The sequence below is a fragment of the Peromyscus eremicus genome, chromosome 15 (assembly GCF_949786415.1).
Source record: "Peromyscus eremicus chromosome 15, PerEre_H2_v1, whole genome shotgun sequence".
Lineage (NCBI taxonomy): Eukaryota > Metazoa > Chordata > Mammalia > Rodentia > Cricetidae > Peromyscus > Peromyscus eremicus.
The window spans coordinates 85,088,075-85,106,635 of record NC_081431.1 but is presented as its reverse complement, the minus strand read 5'-3'; the positions used below and the strand labels follow the sequence as shown (position 1 = coordinate 85,106,635).

At 44.6% G+C, this 18,561-nt stretch overlaps 1 protein-coding gene across 1 annotated transcript in view; it reads left to right on the top strand.

Moving 5' to 3' along the window:
• Positions 1-1,079: 1,079 nt before the first annotated feature.
• Positions 1,080-18,561, top strand: part of Rnf152 (ring finger protein 152) — a 67,304-nt gene continuing 49,822 nt past the window's right edge. Inside the window, exon 1 of the mRNA XM_059280914.1 lies at positions 1,080-1,193. The gene's annotated coding sequence lies outside the window, so the exon portion shown is untranslated. The remainder of the gene's footprint in view (positions 1,194-18,561) is intronic.

The window sequence follows — 18,561 nt, the reverse complement described above, 5'->3', positions numbered from 1 at the left end:
CAGGTCCCGGGTGCTGAAGGGGCACGCGGGGAAGGGAAACGGTAACCTGGGATACATTTGGGAGTACCTCTTGGACTGTGATTGGGGTGGCCTGTTTGGGTAAAGGAGTGTGGAGCTGGAGTGGAGTCTCCCGGGGAGGTGGTCCCGGGAGTTGCGTTTCTCTCGGGCATTGCTTGAGTTGGGAGCGCGATGGGGCCGTGGCAGCTGCCTCTGGTTTCGCTGAGTCCTGGGATGCCCCCTGGAGCTCTGGTCCTGGGAGCCTGCCTTGTGCATGCGTTGCGCGCGCCCTTGAGGTGCGAGCGCGCGCGTCCACGCTGTGCCCCCCAGCCTTTCCAAGCCCCAGGTCGTCCACTTCAGTCCTGTCCTGCTTTCCCACTCCCCGAAGCCCTGCTAGAAGTTTCCCCCGAGCCATTCTTGGAAAAAGGGGGCTGAGTGGAGGGCCAGATTCCAGGGGTCTTTTGTGCGGACCCATGGGCCTGGGGCTCTTGCTCCTGGAAGGACAGCGGCAGGACAAAGCCAGCTGGACTTGTAGGGAGCTGCTTGGACAGCGTTGGTCCGGGATCCCGCCTACCCTGGGAGTGTGTTGGGGGGAGCGCTACACAGATTTGGAAACAGTAGGGTAATTGACAAAACAGTGACAGTGACTTGATGAGGTGGTGGCCAGAGCGAAGAAAGGATGCTTGCAGATGCAGCCCTGGTGTGTGTGTCTGGGCGTGTGACTATGCGCCCCGCATTGCCAGCCGCGTGGGTTTAACTAGTGTATTTTGCTAGCATATCTTTGCCCCAAGATGATGGTATTCTCCATCCTGACTCCTGTCTTTCTGAGGAATTACTGTTGCTGGTAACGGCTTTACCGCGGGAGAACTTGGGGGTGGGGGAGACTGCAGAGGAGCTGGGAGGTGGTTATTTACTGAGGAGAGCCCTGATGCCCCCTCCTTGCCCTGACAGCATTCCACCCCTCAGTCTCACCCTCCCGGGACACCCACTCCTGTCCCAGTGGCCTTAGAGGGTGCTTGGATTTTTGTCTGTGCCGCGTGTATCTAACCCTTACTGCATGTATTTCACCGCAGGCTGAACAAAGCTGGGTCCCAATCGCGCTTCCTGCTTGTCAGCCTCTTGCTTCCCAAATGCATATGGTTTCCACTTGATGTCATCACGCAGAAGGGGGTGAAAGGGACGCGTGACAGATTCAGGTAACCCCGATGATCTGGGTAACTGCCTGGGTGTCTCTGGGTGCTGACACAGGGCTGCTTGGGTGGTTTCTGCTTCCACAGCATTCCCATTTGTGAAGGAGTGGGGACTGCCCAACCAAGCAGAGAAAATCTGTCCTACCTTAGAGACTTCATTTGAATGTCTTGTTCCACCAACAAATTGCAAATGACTTCATCCTTTTCTTTTGGAGAGGTCACTGGGGGCAGCTTACATTGGAGTGTATCAGTTCCACTGGATGGTGGGAATTTTGATGTTGTCAGTACACAGACAGCTGTACCTGAATGTGGGCTTGGATATGAGGCAGGCTTTTGTCCACAGTAGGGATGTCATCTAATGATATTGTAGGAAGGCTGATAATTGTGAAGTGCTCATTAAGGCACTGGCCAAGTACAGTGACTGTCTTAGGAGATAGTAAGTACCATTTCTCTCCTACCTTTTATTGTAATAGTATTTGTCAAATAAAGAGCAGGGTGGGCGGCACTAAGTCGCTGGGAGGCGGCAGAGAGGGTTGTTGGGCAGGAGCAGAAAGAGCATGGAGAAGGCAGCTTTACTTAAGTTTCCTTTTCTACAGACACGAACCATTAGACTCTCCTGCATTTTATCTGTAGGCTTTGGTTCTTTCCCTAAAACTCTGGCCTGTTTATCTCTTTCCAAGACTAGTTCTGTTGTGATCAACCTAACCAGATCAGAGATATTTGACAGAGTGCATGGAAACCTCACCTTCAGCTGGACCAGGACACACACCTCTGCACTGGCATACTCTCCGAGAAACCAGCATCCATCCCACACAGGGCTGAACCCAGGTTTTCCTCATAGGAAGTGAGATTGCTGAGGGCCGTAGGCTCCCGGCATCTCTTGCTCCATGACAGCATCAAGGACCATAGTGGATGCTTTTTAGTTTCCCCCTCAAATCCCTTTTAAGATAAAGTTAAAAAACTTGAGACATTTGTCATTCAGGTCTAGAGTAGTTTTGCTTTGAAAGGTGACTTTAAAACCAGGAGTGACACCAGTGTTAGTCCTACTGAAGGCTTGGAAAATCATTAGAAGTGGAGCAGCCACGCCATTCTTGCTGAAACAAAGGCTTTGGAGAGACAAGATTACTGAAATGGTGGTAGGATGGAGGTATTTTGACAAGTGATCTTTCTGTCAGCAGTAATTCAGGGTGTGTCCTGGGTTGCAGCAAGAAGAAAAACCACATGATGGAATAACAGAGAATGTAATAATGCAATAGAACCAAGGGTGTGGCTTTTTTAATAGAAAAAAAGCTCACATACAATTTTCCACATAAGAAAACAGTTGCCTGCACATGTAATTGCATGTCCAAGAACAAAGATAGCCACAGTGTAGTATTAGGTTTTATTGTGATTTTTAATCATGTGCTGCAATAACTCATAATGAAATGTTGCGTTTCATTGGCTTTTTTTTTTCACAAGGAGTCTCTTTCCCCTGGAGTTATGCAGAAGGGGGTCTAGCTCTCGGCTGGCATAGTTGACCTTAGGCTCCAATGCTTTTCTCGGTGCTAACTTGTTCATCCAGCAGATGTTCTTGGGCACTTAATAGATACAGGTCTGTGAGAGGTGCCAAGGGATGAGTGATGGGTAGAGACACAGTCATGAATCACCCTCAGAGAGCTTATAGGAGACAGAGAAATGCAGGCTTAATTGTAAGTGACCGAGATAAGGGAAGAGCCTCTGAGGAGGTGCATGCCGCCTCTACTTGATTGTCTTTTTCTTCAGGGTGTTCTCTATTCCCTAAGTGGCTGGGCTGGGTCAGAGGTAGCCTTTTTTTCCAGACTGAACTCTTTCTTCAGTTGGATTCTTCATGGCTGCTGAGGCTTGACCAATGTGGGGAGGTCATTATGTTTTCACTTCTTCTTGAGTATCCTGCTGTACCTTCTTCTAGGTGCTGTTCATACCCAGCTGTGCATCAAGTTTGAAATAAAGTCCACATTTCTGTGTTGCCTGATTTAGAGAACAATAGAACCAATAGACTTTTGTGGGTTTCTTTTCACTCATTTTTAAACAGCGATGTGTTACAGATTTTGTTGTAGTAAGGAGTGCTCCACATGTCCATGCCCAACAGTTTCTTTCCTGGGCTTGCTGAGTAGAAAGGCCAGGCTCACTGTAGTCACTCAGGCCCTGAACTGAGACAGGCTTGATCAAACTTGGTCCTATAGGACCACCGCACTCAAGAAAGAAAGTGTCAGGTGTCAGGTATCCCATAATCCTGCCCAGAAGCGTGTTACATTGTTCTCGTCCCAAACAAGCTCTCTGACCCTTTTAGCCACAATCCAGTATTTCTTACATGGAAGTGGGAAGAACAGGGAGCTGAGCTGTACTAGTGACTTATACATTTCTTGTCCCATGGGGCCTGGCTCTAGGCTTAGAAGGTAATTGCTGTTCCATGAACAGTTACTGAGTAAATCAATGGTAAATATCTTAAAGACTCTTTTCCATCAGCTGGGGAGATGGCTCAGTGGGTAAAGAGCTTGCTGTGCAAGCCTGGGGACCCGAGTTTGCATTTCCAGGGCCTGAGTAAAGCTGAGTGTAGGAGGACACATCTGTAATCCCAGTGTTCCGACAACAAAGGGGAAGGAGAGGCAGGGGAGTCTCTGGAGCCTTGTGTGACAGCTAGCCTGTGTACGTGGCAGAGAATGACAAAGAGACACCTTCTCAAACAAGGTAGAAGGCAATGACCAACACCCGGTCCTCTGACCTCCACATGCCTGTTGTGACATGTACACACTTAAACACATGCAAATACAGGAAGGTGAATTCATATCATACACACACATATGCATCATGCACACATATGCACACACACATTAAAAATAATAGGTTGGATCTTCTCCAACCTGTTAGTTACTAAAATGTTAGTATATTTCCTTACATGATTATATGCTAGTTATCAAAGAACAATGCAGAATTTTCCTTTATGACTGTTTAGGGTACTGGTTTACTGTGTAGTGATGGGCCAGCAGTTATCTCCAAGGCTGATGCTAGCAGGTCTCATGCCCAGTATTATGTAACACGGAGATGTCCTTTGCAGACTTTCTCTCCCTTACCATCTGCTTCTTGCCTGAGACTTCCTGATTTTGTTTGGAATAGCCCAGGATAGAAAAGGAGTGGCAGGTGGGTCTAGAGTCACCCAGAAGGTGACCTGCTATTGCAAAGACCTTAGAAAAACAGAAAGGATGAGAACAGGTGAGGATGGGCTTAGGATAACTTATGTTATTTTGATGTTTAGAAAAAGCAATTTGGCCAAGAGGCTTTTTCAGGTCAATGGATCCACAGGACACCCAGCGTGTTCTAGGACATTCATGTTCCCATTAACCATGTTGGCTATGAGGTTAGTGAGTTTTAAATCCTGCCTTGCTGTGCTCTCCATACAAAGAACTGAGTGCTGTGGACCAAGCCTTGCAAAGGGAGTGGGCAATCCTAGCTGCTTACAGGAAGACAGTTGCTTTGGAACGAGCTGGCCACTTAAACATCATTGCCCACTTTGAGATAGCTGCATGCACAGATCAGAATTTTTAAGATTTGATATGTACTTTAAAGATAAGCATAGAATTGAATTTAAATAGTAATGCTTTTGTCACCTAGAAGTCATTTTCAAAGATAGCTCTTATACACAGAAGAAACACAGGGAACTGAGTTAGCCTCTGAAGTCACAGGGCCTTAGCTAGCGGTGTGGAGGCCACCCTTCCAGTCCAGCTTCATTGGAGTGAAAAGCTGGGAGGTATGAGGCCAGGAGGAAGTGTAGAGTGAGTTGTTGAGGAGGCAGCTCCAGGGTTAGGCCAAGGGCAAACACAGTCTGAGAGAGAAAGAGAAGAAAACCCCATGAGATTCACGTTGAAGGACATTTAAACAACTGTAAAGTGTATTTCTATATTCTATGTGACCTCTTTAATGCTCTTATGAAGTCAGTTATTCAGGTGGAGGACACTTGTGGCAGAAATGAATGCTCCCTGGTACCTCCTGTCACAAAGACACTGTAGTTGGAAAGGAGAGAGAAGAACATAGGGTGTTCTACCTCTGGTGGCTCTTTTGTTGGGCTGTGGGTCCAAGGAGTCAGCTCTCATGCTTTATACATATTTCAGGATTTTTCTAGGAGGGAACTCATGTTCCCATCTCTCCTTTAGTTTTCTCTGGTTTGACCCCAAAATTCCTTTCCAATCTTCATTTTTGCTCATGTGTGTGTTTATGTGTGTGTACATGTATTAGAAGTCTGGGAACAGCTTGTGTTGTTCTAGCTCAGGTACCACCCACTTTGATTTTTCAGATGGGTTTCTTACTGGCCTAGGGTTCTCTGAGTAAGGCTGGGAGGGGTGGCCAGCAAGTCCCAGGTATCCATCTGCCTCTGCCTCCCTGATCTTGGGATTATAGGTGTGTACCACCATGCCTGATGCCTGGCCTTTCTACATGAGTTCTGGGCATCAAATTCAGGTTCTTATACTCGTGTGGCAAATATTTTACCAACTGTGTTATCTTCTAACACCTCCAATTCTGACTTTAAAACTCTCCGTTAGCTGGGTGGCTAGTCTGTAGTTTTCCCAAAGGCTTTTTGTTACCTTTTTCCTGGTTCTTGTGCATTATACGGCCTCAATGTCCTTTTTTCCTCTTTCCATCCTACTGCTAAAGGCTCACTTCCACTCTCAACTTAAGGCTTAACTGAGTCATTTGATCCCTTAGTGATCCTTCATTATCCCACAGTTCTCTGGAAAAAATTGCCTCTGCTGTTCCATTTCATTCAACCTCTTCGTTCATTCATGTTCATTTGTTCATTTATTCATCGATCATTCATTACAAAGCACACTTGTGCTATCACTTGAAGTGTTTTTCTGTTTAATCGCTGTATCATAGAAAGTTATCAAAGCTAGTTAGCATAAAGGGAGTGCTTGAAAGAGATGGCCCAGGATGTCTTTTGCCATTAAGCCTCATCTACCCAGAGCCCCAGTGCATGAGACCCTTCAGCTATTGCCCTTATGGGTCCTGCCCAAAAGTGAGAGAGAGTAGCCTCTCCAAGGGACCACAGCAACTGCTATCTGCAGGATGTTTTTCTTCAAAAGCTCCTACAATGTGAGGACTGGATGAATGTGTCTCCACTTGGTATTTCCCACCATGAACAAGGAGTGATCCACAAACACCTACTGTTGGTGAATCTTTGACATGGGAACTGCTTTCGATCTACCACAATTAAGGAATTATAGACACTTTTGCCCTATATTCTTAAAGTTAGAAAGAAGCTTATTTCTAAAAGCTTCCCCTGATTACACTAATAATGATTAAATATTGAAATAAATTTGATTACCAGCTGCACTGAGCTTAACACTATGTTTGGGAGGTAAAGATTCTCATTGTGGGTCATCCTAGCAAAATTGGTTTTTTTCAACCTGCATTTGTCCATTACTTAAAAATCAACAACCAACCAATCAATCAGTCTTCTCCTTGGTGACACAAGACCAGGACTGCCCATCTCACTAGACGGCTGTGCAAACCAGTGATGATCGTACGTGATGGGCTGAGTAACAAGGCTGCCCCCTCCTCTCCTTTCATAACTACCTTTGTGTGACCTGGCTTCTTTTGACTCTAGAATTCACATGATTGATCATGGAGGAGAGTGTTATTACCAAGGAGAGAAATACGTTCAGCTTCTGGGAGAAGCTGGGCAGGAATGCATTCATCCACAAACATTCTCAGTTGGAAGGATAGAGAACGGAGCTGGGAGAATTGTCTCAAAGCCAGTCTGCAGTGATGTCCTTCGGCAGTTGCAAACTGGTTTCCTTTGGGTTAACAGTGTGAGATTAAAAATGGTTGGAGAGCTAGACAGGTGGCGCTTGCCTTTAATCTCAGCACTCATTTATTTTACTTTATTTATTGAAATAAAGTCTCTTAGAGTCTACATTGGCCCCAACCTTGATATGTAGCTAAAGATGACCTTGAACTCCTGTTCTTCTTCTCTGCCTTCCAAGTGCTGGGATTACAGGCATGTACCACCTTGCCAAATTTATTTATTTATTTTGTGGTTTGGGCATTGAACCAAGGGAGGTAGAGGCAACAGGATCAGAAGCTCAAGGTCAGTCTAAGTTACTTAGTGAGGAGCCTAGATTGTAAGAAACTCTGTCAAAATAATAACTACCACCACAACAGAAACAAGACAATCAAATCATACCAAACCAAACAACTAAACAAAAAACAATCCAGAATCATATCAGAGAAATCCGTGTCCTTTGGAGGATTTGCCCTTTGTCGCTAGAGGATTGCTGCCTGTTTAGTCAAGTAGCCAAGGCTTACCCATCTAGGCAGGGCCAGCTTTAACTAGACTGAGTGGCCCTCTGTCATCTCCTACCCCATGACACTGATACTTCAAAACCCCCAACGTAGGATCCTAGTGGGATATAACCAGCACTTGAAACATTAAGCACCAGTGAATAAGCCACATATCGGATAAACAATTACATTTATTCAAATAGCGGGTGCTTGTTCTTTACCAGGTATGATTCTAACAAAAATCTCTATTTGTTACAGTTTAATGTAATACGTAACATATATTTTTGCAAATCAAAAGCTAAAGTGGAAGGGAATAAAAGAAATATGTCTGGTGCTGTTCTCCCAATTCTTGATTTCTTACCATGTATTTTACACAGTTCTACTCCAGTGGAGTGGTTTGAAGCATGGAATTTTTAAAGTGTGGTGACATTGAGTTTGACCTTGAATAACTAAGATCTGTCTGGGCATTGGTTTTTCTTCATCTTAAAAGTGAAAGAGAATCAACCTCCTTAAGTTGTTGTGAGAACAAGACAGAGACAGACAGACAGACAGACAGACAGAATGTTGAGAGAGAGGTTATTGAGAGATTACATAACATGATCTACCTGTGGTAAGCACTAAATAAATGGCAGCTATTATTCACTCCTGTTTTATTCAACATCTGCCACCTACCAGTGAGCAAGCCTAGTCTAACCAGTAGGTAAGCTAACCTAGGAGATAACTCCCCCTAAATAATTATAGCCTACAATATTTACAAAAGGGTTCCCTTTGTATTTTATTGTCACTGAGGCCTTAACATTGAAATACTGGAGTATCTTTATGACATTTTTCTTAAAGTGGTTTGTAGTTTCAAAGGAACTACTTCTCAGGAGGAAGCTGGAGCCAGCTAGAAGCAGCTGGAGGCAACAAGTCAGAAGAATATGAGGAAGCCAGAGCTGCTCGAGCTGACTTAGGACACTGGCTCCTTTCTCCAAGCCAAGTGAAAGACACACCAGAGTGATCTTGTTGGAGAGTTGAGTCAGTGCCTGGGCTTACGGCCCTAACAATATAGTCTCTTTTACCATTCTCGGGAGGCCAGTTAAAGAGATAAGCAACAGAGGCCAGAGCAATGGTTCAGCTATTAAGAGCACTTGCTGCTCTTACAGGGGACCCAGATTAGGTTCCCAGCACCCACACCACAGCACTCAACCATTTGTAACTCCAATGCCCTCTGATTTCCATGAGCACCAGGCACATTAGTACATATACATACATGCAGGAGGACACCCATATACATATAAAACAAATAAATCAGATTTTTTTAAAGAGACAAGCAATAGTGAAAAGAGAGAAAAGAGATTTATTTACTGTGGGCACATTGGGAAGAGGGACAGACAAAGAGGTCCAGTGATCCCAAAGTCCATCTTCAGGTGCTGACATGAGGTTTACATTTAAATAGAGGGCAGAGGTGGATACTCAAGCAGTCTTGGTCAAGGTATAGTCCCCTCATCGTTGACCCATCACCATTTCAGCTCCAGCTCTCATGTCATGGGGTCTGACAAGTTGTCGGCACTGTGTAAAGTCTCTTCCTGGGAGACAAGCTCTGCACCCAGGGCCCAGCTTCCTCCTTACCCCGGTGTGAGAATCCTGGGGAACTGCAATGCCTTGGGACTACTGTTTCAGTAGTCTGATAGTCAAAGGGAGGGCCCAAGAGTCTGCAGAATGTCTTCACCCTTGTCAGAAGCTCCTTGGCTTCCTGGGCTCAGGTTGCTTGTGCAGAGGGTTTGCCCAAGTTTGTCCATACAGAGGAACACCTAGGCCACAAAACTCTATTTTAAAGCTAAGTGCTCACAAGAAAACTGGGACAAACTGCCTTTCTATATAGAAGTCCTATTGTGTATTATGATTGTGGTTTGCCATCCTGAAGCAGACAGTGTAGACATTTAACCAGCTCAGGCATGAGGAAGGAGAAGGGGAGGGTTAGGCTGAGAAGAGAGAGGGTAGTCTGATGTTGTTAGTTCCCTGGCTCAGGAACCTACATTTCGGAATGGATCTTTTTTTGCTGTTACTTTTTTTTTTTTTTTTTTTTTAAAAAAGACTTTAATGAAGACAAAGAAACTAGGCAATATAATAAATATATAAATATATACTAGAAATATGAAGCTAATGAACTATTTCAGAAATCACCCTTAACAGTGGCTGCTGCTGAGTTAGTCCAGGCTGTTGTCCAAGGCTAGGAACACGGTAGGCACTCAATGAAGACTTGTTGGAATCAGTCGGTTCTTTAGAAATCACTTAAAGGGCCACACAAGGAAGGAGTAGAGCCTCTTAAACCTGAGGTCCTGGTCAGGCTGTGTTTGCCAGTCACCATCAGTGTTGAACCAGTCCATGCTGAGTCTCTGGTGATTGGAGGGGTTTGTATCTAGATGTACTTTGCTGTTTTGGTGAAGTGGCATCTGGGATATATTTATGTAGGAGTCTGTGTTCGATGTTCTTCTTCTTAGGGAAACCACACAGCCCAAAGGACAATCAAACTGCCTTGTCTTTTGTTTGAAGCAAGGATGTTTCTGGAACTTGCTCAGTGTTGTAAACATGACAGACGTGTGGGCTGGTCTGGGAGCTCTGTACACACAAGACCTAGTGCTTTCTTTCCAAGGATCCCTTAGGGAGTTCCTGAGGCATCTGCCGTAGCACCTGGTGGTAGGAAGTGAACCAGGCCTGGCTCCATGCTCTAGTATCTCTTGGGAGGAAACTGCTAAGACCTTTAGTCCCATAGATTCTCTTAGTATTTACCTGATGTGTTAGATGATAACCCCTGTGTTCTCTGTCTCCTTTGGAGGAATAGCTGTGCATCCAAGGTTACTATGTTGTTTTGAGCAGAGTCTACAGCAGATTGCCAGTAACTGGTCTGTTTGGTTAGGTTGTTGGTTGTTTCTTCTGTAACCCCACGCATGCAGCACAGAAGGTGATTGTAAGGCATGTATACCATTTTTTCCCTATGGAATCATCGTGACTACTAAGACAGCATGTTCACTGTTTTGAGGAGCTGGATTTTTTCATTCCCTGTTACCTCACCGAAGTAAAAGGCAAATAGCTTGCTTGTGCAGGGGAATCTTGGGTGAACAGATTGCATTTAGTGAATAGCCTTTCTAAATGCAAAATACTCAATGCTAGTTTAGTTGGTAGTTTCCTTTTCTTTCTATTAAAATGAATTGCTCATCTACCCTTAGGTTTTATAACAAAATAGTAACTAAGGTATTTCAGAATTACATCCTAAGATAGTTGTCACACTGCCCTACAAGAGGTTTGTTAGTTTGCCACAGAAAATGTCTTCACTAAGAAGAAGAAAAAAAAAAACTATGTTGGGTTTCAGATCCTGCATCACATGATGTTTAGGGCCTACCCGTGGAGGTTTCCAAACCTTCTGTTTTTATTGTATGTACCCCATAGAACGACATTCCTTCATGGCCGAGTCTAGTTTACAATGGAAATTGAAAGAGAGATGCCGTCTAGACAGTGTAGAATTCCTTGTAAATTGGGAGGGCAGCACTAACCAGTTTTGAAGTCTAGACCTGATTTAGGCAGTGCCACTTGCCTCATCTTTTCTTTGATTCCATATGGGGTGACCCCACAAGGTTCTGTTATCTATTTTCCTGAAGGCAAACGTGACTTGATCTAGATTCCAATCTTGCAAAGGAGTTGCCTGCCTGCCATCTAGAACCCCTCTCTCTCTTTCTGTGGAAGCGGTTGTCCTGTGGCCTCTCTGGGCCACTTTCCTTATTTATTTTCCCCTGGTGATTCGGACTTATAAAGAAACAATTTCTTCCTTTTATGAGTTTTTTTTTTATGCTAGGTGTTCTATATAATCTATAGTGCTCAATAGTTAAGTATACTTTATCTCTCCAAAGCTTATCACAGACAGATGATAATGGGAGGGGGAAACGTGAGTACAGCAGAGTGGGGGTAAAGATATTCATAGAAATACAGTAGTTTCAAAGTTCAGTTTTATTCTCAACATCAGAAATCTCTGCTGATTATGTGGTGATTTCGGCTTCATATTACAAGCATCTTACTCAAAGCACGTTAAAGAAGTTGCTCATTGAAAACGTCCACCAAATGACGTGGTAGGCTATCAGATATTTTTCTTCCAAAACATGTAGAGTTATAAAATTTATTTTACAAAATCTAAGAGCTGTTGGGTGGGGGGGGGGGTTAACTACAGCGCAGGTGTGATAGATTGTGTCTGTCCTGTACTTCAAGTAGTCCAAGTTTAAAGTGCTTGAAGACCTGTTTGTCTGGGAGGCTGGAGCTTGGAAATGTCAAGTGACTTAGCCCAGGATACATGGCAGGTTTATGCCAGAGCAGGCTATGGCCCTGGGTGATGTGCTCACATCTGTCCTCTTTTGTGTGTATGTGTGAGCATGTGTATGGACACCAGAGGATGATCTCAAGCATTGTTCTTCAGACGGCGTCCATCTTTGGTTTTTGTTTGTTGTGAATTTTGTTACCAAGTAGACTAGGCTGGCTGGCTAGCAAGACCCAGGGACACACCTACTCCTAGGTCCCCAGCACTGGGCTTACAAGTATACATCACCACACCTGGCTTTTTAATTCAGGTTTTGGCAACTGACTCATTCTTGTTGCTGTGGCAAGTACTTTATCACTTGAGCTATCTCCACGGCTCTTGCCCATCCTCTTAGCCTCACCAATGTGAGCCATACTCAAAATAGGGGTGAGGGATTAGAAAGGGAAATTCATTAAAAGATGCTTCAGTGCCACATAGTTTAGTAAGAGAACCAGAGAACTACATGAGCCTGTCTTTGGGGAAAAGGTGTATGGTTTGGATTTTCTATTTGTCCTAGTCACTCTGCTGTTGACTCAAGGGCCATCTTTGAAAACATTGGTGTCAAATTCTTTCAGGAGATTAGGAGTGGGTTTCATGATTATTTGAACATTGAGCTGTGCTGGGCAGCTTCACTAGGTGAAGTCTGGTGGTGTGAACTGTTTCTGAAAGTCAGTATTTGTCATTGTGTCAGCTGGTCCATCAGATGCCAGGACCTACATCTTTCTTGAATGTGGTACCAAACCCCACGTTTGAACAGAAAAGCATTTTACAACCCTCTTATCCTACTATTACCCTTCATACCAGGAAGTATGATGACTTGTCCTTTGATAACTCTGTTCCTTAATTCATGCAGTTTCCTTGTATGCTGAAGAAGAGCTGCAGGATGTGCCCCAAAAGCTTCATTCCTATCTCACCCATCTATATATCTCCTCCCAATTCCCAAGTCACCTTCCTTCCACTTGTTCTCATTAATCTCACTCTCTTTATGTGGTCACTCTGCATAAGGATGTCAGCCCCATTCTGCTGTGAATTCTTTGACTGTTGGGACCTTGGCTTGGTAAGGAGTTCAGATGAAGGAGGAAGCAGATGAGTGAATGATGCATGTGGCTTTGTGGGGATTGATTAGTAGAAAGCAATGATAGATTTCGGATTTCGGCACAGTCATACACAGACATGTATATGACCGTGACTGAGACTACCCCATTGAAGTCTCAGCATTTTAACAGTGGGATTGGATATTTCTTTGTTGGGGAGGCATCCAGCTGTGCTGTGGGATGTTTAATAGTGTCCCTGGATTCTACCCACTAGTTGCCCCTGTATAACAATCAGAGGAATCTCTAGACATTGGGAGATAAAATTTACTCTGGATTGACAAGCTATATAATAGACCCTCTTTTATGTCTACATAGAAATAGCAATTGCTTATCATCATGGGATATATACAGATATGAGATAAAGCTCAGAGAGGGTTAACTTTTTTTTTTACTCTCCTTCTGACCTACTGATCAGTTGTTGAGGGTCCAGGGAGGTCTCTGGATCTCTAGTATATGATGAATGACAGGTGGAAGAAGCTTGGATCCCCAAATGACCATGGGGAACAGAACCCCTAATATTCAGCTGCTTAGAATGCAAGGCAAAGAAGAGGTAAACCATTTTTGCATGAGGCTACCAGATTTGGGGGTACTTGCTTTGGCCTTCAGTCTACCCTGACTACTTTTTCCTGACACTTGGGGTGAAGGGAACAAACTGAAGTACATGGGCCAGTCTTTCAGGTATGAGGGAAAGTAGAGCTTCCAGCCACCGTGGGACAAGGTCAGAGTGTGTGTGTGTGTTTGCTCTGTGTAGTCTGCTTGCTGTAACTCTTGTAATTAGTGTATTCTGTCCAAACTTAAGATGATGAAGTGAGCCTGCTCTTCCTAGCACTGGAATCATTTGGATGTGAGGGCAGCTGCATGGACTCTGAGGGAAAAGTAAGAAAACATCAAGTTCACCAGCTATTTCCAGCTTGCCCCGTGTATACGAGTCTGCAGCATAAGACAATTGAGGCACTTGTGGCAGCCCGTGTTTAACGTGTCTTAACGTTTTGTGGAGAGAGGAATGACAGATGTTGATGCCCTGCAGTCACAGCTATTAACCACACCATTAATAAACGAATCACTGTATCATTTGAACATCTTTGAAGCAGACTCCTGTATGCTAAGTCCTGCTAAACGACATGGCTTAAAAACCTGGGCACAGAGCTTGCTTATCAGACTAAACTCAGTGTACAGGGCTAGGCTTCTTTTGTAGCCGTTATCTGTGCTTGTGTTTATGTAGAATCATTGGCCAAAGTCTGTAAGTCCGATGGTTTCCTTGGGTGCCCATCTGGATGACAACAAAGGGGTATTTGTAGGAGACAATGGCTGTTTGTACCAGCCTTTTGGTTGTTGAAAGTTTTCTGTTTGACTTGGAGCCTCATGTGACTGCTCCGTTGCACGGAATTCAGTCCATTCTACAGAGGGCCACTCCGTGAATTTCACCGTTCTGTCTGTCACAGCCCTTGCCAGGCTGCAGAGTACGATCAGACATGACACCAAGACAGCGAAGTACTTTTCTAGTAACAATGCTGCTAGACATCTAACCTACCAAATTCCTTTATTCATCCATCAAAAATATTTCCACAACAGTAAAGTGAAAACAGCTGCCGTCAGTGGCACCAGCTGCTTGTGGTGATCTGTGTTTTGTGTCTAAACCTCACGATGGCCCTAGGGAAAGGTAGAAGGTTATGTCAGGGGCTTTGAAGTACAGGTGAGGACAGTCAGGTATAGAGGTTAAATGACTCTCCCATGGTCACAAAGCTGGGATTAGAACCCAAAGACGATGGCTCTAGAGTTGTTGGTCCATGTTGCTGTTGCAGAATGCTGCCTCAGCTTTCTCACTCTGTCCAGAGATTTGTAACTTCATCTCTGTAATGAACTCCTGTGTGTGGCGATGAAAGTGTTCTTGGTATTGCAGCTTCCTGTGTGTGGGTCAGGTAGTTTCCCGACTTGGCTGATGCCTTTTGTGTCATGTAGTCCTTAACATCTCACGTCAGAAGGTCCTAAGTTAGCGAGGTGATGGATTATTTTTATTGAAAGGGGTTACTTTGCAGGAGTAAGAATGTTTGCGCACAGGATGGAAATGCCAGGTGGTACTAGATGAAGTAATAGTGCAGCTTGGGGGAGGGGAGGGAAACTTCCTGTCAGAGGACTTAGAGAGGCTTTGTGAAAAAAGTAGTGTCCACCATCCTTTGAATACTCAGCAGCAACTGTCAGGATATATGGCAGGTGGGGAAGGCCAAAAAAGTAGTGTCCACCATCCTTTGAATACTCAGCAGCAATTGTCAGGATATATGGCAGGTGGGGAAGGCCAAAAAAGTAGTGTCCACCATCCTTTGAATACTCAGCAGCAACTGTCAGGATATATGGCAGGTGGGGAAGGCATTTCTGAGGCAGTAACAAAATCAACAACCACAGGAGGCAGGAGAGGGTGCATCTTATCCTGTGGACAGCAAATTGTGTACATGGCTGGAGCATGGGGGATGCATGGCTGGAGCATGGAGGACACAGTAGAAATATGTGAGAGAGGAGGGAGATGGTTGGTGAGAACAGGGCCTCGATAGTTATTTGGCAAGAAGATACATTTAGCATCAGGAGGAGGAAGTGAGCTGAAGCTGTATTCAGATGCGTTCAGATCCAGCAGCATTTAGCATGAACTGAAGCAGAGGGGAAAAGATGAGGTTATCCTCAGGGTCCACAGAAGATACAGTGAGGAGCCCAAGGGCAGTCAGCAAGAGCGGAAAGGGTAAATGAGTGCCGGGCCCTCAGAGGTGACATTCATAGAATTTTGAGGTGGCCCAATGGTAAGAAGCAGGTAAATGGATTTTTTCAAATCCAAGTTACTTAATGAGCAGTGTTGACAAATTCCAGTAAGGGCCAGACTCGGAGAAATCTGCGTTGATCTTGGAAACGGCACTGAATAGAGGTCAGCAGGACCTGTGGGAGTCTATCTCCAAATGTCCACATGACTCAGGCTAAACCACGTTGTCCACAGTGAGAAGGACTCCTTGGAAAGTTGTCCTTAGAAGGACACAGGTCAAAAAGCTGACGGAACAAAGGAAAAAAATGTTTTTTACAGAGAATATTTGCATGCACTGAAATGAATGGTGTTATGTTAAATCTATAGGGTAGCTTGGTTTATATTTATTGCTACCAAATCGGTTATGATTTAAACTACTTAAAATATTTCCCAGACTGTGCATACATTAGTTCCTGAAGTAGCCTGCTTGGAGCATAGAGAATCTGGTGGAAGGTCCTCTCTCCACACACTGGTTAGTTCTCCAGTCCACAGACAATGCCTGAGCTATGGCTCCTCAGGAATCTTTTGCCTTTACTCTTCTACCTTATGCAAATATGGACTCTTCCTCAGTACTCCCTTAGAGGCTGCCTCTGAATCCCTGCTGAGGTTCAGCTGCCTCCAGCATCCTGCAGGCTTTAGTGTTGCCCCCTGCACACCCAGCTGCTGACCAGGCAGTGAGAGATGTGGGTTCTTTGAAGGCTGGGCCTGGCTGATGTGCACATTCCTGGCCATAGCTGGTTCTTTTTACTATTAAAAAGCATGAAACATTGTATTTCTACCTAGTTTCAAATCTCCTTAAGGACTGTAGTAATACCATGGTTTTTATTTTGTTTGTAACATTCCTCCACACTATTTTAGATATTGTATCTGCTGTGGTGCTGATTGATTGAGTGCTCTATCACCAAGAAACTCTTTTATCTTTATATACACCAATTATAGCATGCTAGCTAGATATGTAGTCAGAATCATAATGGGTTGGTTATTACCACTGACTTAGTGAAATGTGTTTATTACTTATTGACATGTGAGTCTCTCTGTGGTGTGTGTGCGAGTGTGAGTGAGTGAGTGTGTGTGTGTGTGTGTGTGTGTATGTTATAGAAACTGAACCCAGGGCTTTGAGTATGATAGGTTTGCCTTCTATCACTGAACTGCTCCCTTAAAACTAACTTTTGTATAATGAAACCTTACTGTGTAGACTGTAAAAGGAGCAAACAATGCTCTGGGGAGACAGGTCAGTCAGTGAGGTGCTTTGATGTGCAAGCATGAAGACCTTGAGTCCCATCCCTAACATCCCTGCAAGAAGATAGGTGAAGCAGCACACACTTGTAATCACAGCATGGGAAGGTAGATCCCTGGGGCTCATGGGCCAGCCAGCCTAGCTGAGTCTGTGTGTTTCCTGCCAAGAAAAACCCTGTCTCAAAAACAAGGTGGATGGAGTCCTGAGACTTGAATCCTGAGGCTGGCCTATAGTGTCTCCAAATATGCACATCCATGCATGTATACCCGCATGTGCATGCATGTGCATGCACACACACACATGTGCAAATGGCAGTTCCAACCAGATTTTAAATATGAAGATTGCAAGTTTTGAATGAAATATTAAGTAGTTAGTAACTTTGGTATTTGTACCTTTGAAACTTAAAAACTAACTACTAACAGGTACTAAATCCTAAGCATTTTACCAAGCCCTCTAAGTATTTTCCACTTGGATTGTCATAGTAATTTAGAAATAGGTTATATATTTTTAAGTATTTTCATCAATTCTTTGAGAATTTCACACAATGTACTTTGATCGATGTCCACCCCTCCCCCAACTCCTCCCATGTCCACCCTCTCAACTTTCCCCTCTATATCAACTGAACTTTGAACTTTCCTCTTTATTTTCCCCATCAAGGCCAGTTTGTGTTGCCCAACTCCTCCTGGGAGTGGAGCCTGCCCTGGAACATGGCTGACCTACTAGGTCATTAAAGAAAACTGACTTGACCTGTCCCAGAAGCTGCCAAATGCTGATAGGGCATTTCACCTCCCCATCTCACCACCCCTCATACTGGGATTTTGTCTGGCTTGAACTTGCACAGATCTTACGCAACTGCCCTGTTGTATGCAGAAACTATCATTTCCTGGGTGTCATCTACCACCTCTGGCTCTGACAGTCTTTCTGTCCCCTCCTCTGTGAAGACCCTGAGCCTTCTGATGAGGAGTGTGTGCATTCCATTTAGGGCTGAACACTACACAGTCATCTATTCTCTGCACTTTGAGCAGTCAAAGGTCTCTGTGTTAACTGCTGTCTTCTGAGAGGATCAGGTAGAAGGTACAGCAATTGCTCTAATTGTTCTAGAAAGTGGGGAAAAAATGAGGACGGAAGCCCTGAGTCACATCGTTAGTAGCACTGAGAGGCTCTCTGTTGTTATAATACTGCTGTTTTTGTAGTAGTGGGGTTGGGTAGATGGCTCAGTGGGTAGTGTTTGCTGTGCAAGCATGAGGATTTGAGTGTAGAACCCAGCATCCCCCTAAAATGTTGGGTGTGGTGTCACACACCTGTGATCCCAGCACCAGGGAAGCAGACACAAGTGGTCCTGGGGGCTTGTTGGGCAGGCAACCAATCTAGTCAGTTAGTGAGCTCTAAGTTCAGTGAGAAACTCCATCTCAAAAAATGAGTATAGAGAAAAATAGCCATGATGATCTCTGGCCTCTATGTGTGCACACCCATGTACACACATATGCACACCACACACATGTTCAGATGGAACCTCCAACTTATTCCTGCTTGACCAGAAAGCCCTATTCCTCTCTCTCCAAACCCCACCCTCTCAGAGAATCTCTACAAAGAAAAGGCACCAAAAGGCCTGGTTCCGGCAGCTCCTCCCCTGAAGTTGCCAG